Source organism: Macrotis lagotis, chromosome X (genome assembly GCF_037893015.1).
Source record: "Macrotis lagotis isolate mMagLag1 chromosome X, bilby.v1.9.chrom.fasta, whole genome shotgun sequence".
NCBI classification, from domain to species: domain Eukaryota; kingdom Metazoa; phylum Chordata; class Mammalia; order Peramelemorphia; family Peramelidae; genus Macrotis; species Macrotis lagotis.
The window spans coordinates 385,141,214-385,146,187 of record NC_133666.1 but is presented as its reverse complement, the minus strand read 5'-3'; the positions used below and the strand labels follow the sequence as shown (position 1 = coordinate 385,146,187).

At 34.3% G+C, this 4,974-nt stretch overlaps 1 pseudogene; it reads left to right on the top strand.

Annotated features, from left to right (window-relative positions):
• The first annotated feature begins 1,551 nt into the window (after positions 1-1,551).
• LOC141499166 (cyclin-dependent kinase 2-interacting protein pseudogene) lies at positions 1,552-2,235 on the top strand (annotated as a pseudogene).
• The last annotated feature ends 2,739 nt before the right edge of the window (positions 2,236-4,974 follow it).

Below are 4,974 nucleotides of genomic sequence, written 5' to 3'. Positions count from 1 at the left end.
TTTGATAAAGGATTCATCTCTAAAAAATAGAGAGCCAAGTCAAATTTCTAAGGACAAGTCAAATTTATAAGAAAACACAAACAGCTAGGTGGTGTAGTGGATAGAGCACTGGCTCTGGAGTCAGGAGGACCTGAGTTCAGATCCAATCTCAGACACTTAATAATTGCCTAGCTGTGTGACCTTGGGCAAGTCACTTATAAAATTTAAAAAAAAGAAAAGAAAACAAGTCATTCCCCAATTGATAAATGATCAAAGGATATGGAAAGGCAAATCTCAGATGAAGACATTAAAGTTATCTATAGCCATATGAAAAAATTGTTTTAAATCATTACTGATTAGAGAAATTCAAATTAAAACAACTCTGAGGTACCACCTGACACCTATCCGATTGGCCAATATGACTAAAAAGGAAAATAATCAATATTGGAAGGGATATGGGAAAGCTGGGACATTAAATGAATTTTTTTTTAGGTTTTTGCAAGGCAAATGGGGTTAAGTGGCTTGCCCATGGCCACACAGCTAGGTAATTATTAAGTGTCTGAGACCAGATTTGAACCCAGGTACTCCTGACTCCAAGGCCAGTGCTTTATCCACTATGCTACCTAGCCGCCCCCTTGCATGTCTTTTATACATTATTTTTTTTTAAGGGTTTGGTTTTTTGGCAAGGCAATGGGGTTAAGTGGCTCACCCAAGGACACACAGCTAGGGAATTATTAAGTGCCTGAGGCCAGATTTGAACTCAGATACTCCTGACTCTAGCCACCCCAATCTTTTATACATTCTTATGAGATAATCTAGATAGGATAAAAGGTGTAGATTGGTCACTAGAAAAAAGCTTTTACCTTTCTGAAGATTTAATAATAAAGACTTTATATGGTACTTTAAGGTTTCACAAAGCATTTTACATCCATTATTGCATGTGAACCCCTCAATAACACTATGAGCAATATAACTGATATTATTATACACATTTTAGAGATTAGAAAATTGAGGGTCAGAAAAACTGTCCCAGAATGCATGCTTAGCAAGTATCTGAGAGAAGATTTGAACCTATGTGCCTACTAACTTCAAACTCAAGTCTCTTTTCCACTACACCATGCTTCTAATTCATGGTAATAGACTCATTGATACAAAAACTGAATTGTCAACCATGATTAATCTTGATTAAACAGAAATCACAACCTTCCTTTGTGACACTAGTCCTCTATAACTTCTAAAACACTTTGGTAAGGCTTAAACTAGCCTCCTTAGGCACAATACATAGTAATGGAGAAAATTTAGTATCCACTGTCTGTAGTTCTTTATTGGCACAGTGGATAGAGCATTGGCTTTGGAGTCAGGAGAATGTGAGTTTGAATCCAGTCTCAAATTCAGCTATGTGACCTTGGGCAAGTCACTTAACCCTGATTTCCTCACATCCAAGGTCATCTCCAGTCATCCTGATCTATATCTAGTCACTGGACCCAGAAGGTTCTGAAGGAGGAAGTAAGGCTGGTGACTTAGCACAGCACTCCCTCACTCAAATCTAATTCAGGTACTTGTCATGAGATCATGGTCTTAGGACAACTAGGAAACCCAGAGGGTAGAGCACTAGCCTTGGAGTCAGATGGCTCTGAGGAGAAAGTGAGGCTAGTGACTGGCATGGTGACTCCCAAAAGGACTGTCTTATCTGTCAGTGCAAGAAAAATTAAGGACAATGCTGCAGATTGGCCCAATTTATTATCTAAATGGGAAGCTTTCAACAATATGGGATCTTCTGTTGCAAACAAAATAGGAAATATCAAAATCTGTGCACTTAATGAAGACAAGGTAGAACTAGAATGCAACAGTACTGTTTCTGGTTTTCATTCTCAAAAGGTACATCCAAAATATAATGAACTTGAGATGTTGTGCAAGGAACTTCATGACAACTTGGAAAACTTGGCTATGGTATAGATGAAAATGGAAAAGTTAATATCAACCAGTAAAGGAATTTGTAACCTAGAAAATTACTGTGGTGGAAATGGAGATTATCAAATACCTCTTTTCCATACATGGCCTACAGCCTATTTCTATGAAGTTTCCCATAAGCTTTCAGAAATGTACAAGAAGGAAATATTCCGCAAACACATCACTGTGGAAGAGCTCAGCCGTACTACAAACCAGGATCTCATTCTAAGTTACTTATCTATGTGGTTATATAGCAGCCTTGATGTGAAAAGCATGCAACTTGAAACTAGACATCAAACACTATAATTTTTCCAAAACCATTTCATTATTAAGCCCAAACTCCCAATACTAGAATGAACCTTTCTTATGATTTGGGCCTATTTGTTTTCTTCAGGGTCACAACTCTACTTCTTTTCTCACTTCAGAATAAGTTGCTTTATTCCACCTAATGAATCTCCTAACATCACTCTTGTATCTTGTAGTATCTTGGAAGGTTGAAGGTTGAAGTCATTCAGTCCCACTGTTAAACCTATGACCCTTCTTATTTAACAAAAACTACTAGGAAAACTTACTGTATGTTTGGCAGAAAACTTACCAGCTCAAACTTACCAGGTCAAATGGATTCTCAACTTTCTGTTTAAAAAAACAACACTGGTATGAGATTAAGAGAATGAAAGGAGATACTTTTCACAATCATAAGGAGGAAAATTCTAAACTAAAAGATAGGAGTATTCATAAAAGATAAACTAGATCTTGAATTACATAAAATTAAAATGTATTTGCAGAAACAAAACCAAGAGAAATTATGTTGGGAAAAATAACTGAGAATAAAATCTGCTACAGCAAATTGATAAAAAAGAAAGTGAGACTAAGAACCATTTCTTAGTTTAGTATTCAAAAGATATGAACAAATGACACTCAGAATTCAGAAATGCACTTAACAAATGTTACAGCAAATCTCTAAAAGAAATGAATATTGTAACATTATTGGTTTTACCTCACATTAAATTGGTAAACATAAAAAAACTCATAAACCCATAAACCAGCAATGCTGAATGAGCTATACAAGAACCCTTAATACATACTGAATTTGGCACTAATCTAACCATTCCAACAAATTGAAACTTTTCAAGAAGAGTATCTAAATTATTTGAACTGTTTGACCCAGACCTACTACCATGCATGTAACTATACCTACATATGTATATATATATATATATATATATATATATATATATATATAAATATATATAAACACATATAGAACAAAACAGAAAAGAGGTGAGAGTCCCACTCTTTGTGGAAGAAACAACAGATTTTGAGTTATTCAGAGAAACTATGCAAGATTTGTATGAAGAAAGCAGAATCAAGAGATGTTTCATATAATATAAATACTAAAAAATTATATATAATTATATAATACTAAAAGATAAAAATTACTAATAAGATTGATGTAAAATATTTTCCTCTCAGATTTTTTGGAAGGGGAATAGTGTCAATAGTGTCCGTTTCACTTACCTATTTTTGTTACAAAGTAGGGATAGAGGTAAATATGTAAATGTTGTTTTAAAAAAACAAATTTAGGGGCGGCTAGTGAGGCTAGTGACTAGCATGATTACTGGCACAGTAGATAGAATACCGGCCCTAGGGTCACAAGTACCTGAGTTCAAATCCGCCTCAGACACTTAATAATTGTCTAGTTGTATGACCTTGGGCAAGCCGCTTAACCACATTTGCCTTCCAAAATCCTAAAAAGAAAAAAAAATTTTAAGTCCTTTTGTTAATTATCCAGCTCTGTTTTTACACCCTCAAAGAGGTAGGGTAGTCAACAATTTGCTGGATTTGGAAATCAGAAGATCTGGGTACAGATGCTGCTTTTTATACTTAGTAGCTGTGTGACTTACAGGCATGTCCCTTAATACAACATTAAAGGGAAGATAGCATCTCCTATGATACTGATCTCAAGAAATTATTTTAACACCCAAACAAGTTAATGTACTTAAAGCACTACAAATTTTTAAGTTCCATGCCAGTAATTATTCTCTTTAAAAAATGCATTTGTACCTACTATACTATACCTAACATCATTTTTATTTTCTTTAATGTCCTGAAAACTTCTAACTTTCACTCAGAGTGCTTCCTTTCTTTTAGACTCTCACTTTTTCTGCTTGATAATCCTTTATTAAATTAGCTTTATCTTCTTAAGTATCTTAGTATTTTTCTTTTTAGCATACTACTAAATGGATTGAAGGAGAAAATCATCAACTCACAATAAGACAAGATGACATATAAGGAAAAGAATTGGATTTTGATAGTCAGAAGGCCTAGGTTTGAATTAGAGTTCCATTAAATATTTCTAGGTCTATTAGTAAATTAAAGCTAAGAAATAAGCATTGTAGAAATTCAAATAAAAACAAAGACAGTGCCTATCTTTGGGAAACCTGTATTCTAACTGGGAAAACATATAAAGGGATCTAATCTAGAAAGTAGGAGAGGGGAGAAGAATGTACGTATCCTAAGGCATGGTGGCTTAATCAGAAGAATCACAGGAATTATTCTGTACTTTTCCTCAAAAAATTGAAGTTCTACCTTTCTCTCTCTCTCTCTCTCTCTCTCTCTGTCTGTCTTATGAATTCCTCAGAAAGGTAATTTGATATAATAGAAAAGTAAAAGATTTAAAGTTTATATCCTAATTTGAATTCTGACACAGAGATTTATTAGTTTTCATAGCTATGGATAAAGTATTTAACTTATTCCAATAGAGTGGGAGTTTCTTGAGGAGAGGAACTGTTTCTTTTCTTTATTTATTTGCCCTTTTTTTTGTGGGGGGGGAGAGGTACAGTCTTTGCATGCCTAGTGCTTTGCACATTGTTGGTGCTTAAGGATGATGAATTTAACTGAATTGACTTTCTGAGTCTTTCATGTGAGAATAATACTCATAAGATTTCACAAGATTATTGTGAGAAAAAAATACTTTGCAAACCATTAAATCCCATAGAAACGTGTCATTATATCATTGTAATTACAGAGAGTACCATAGAGCTT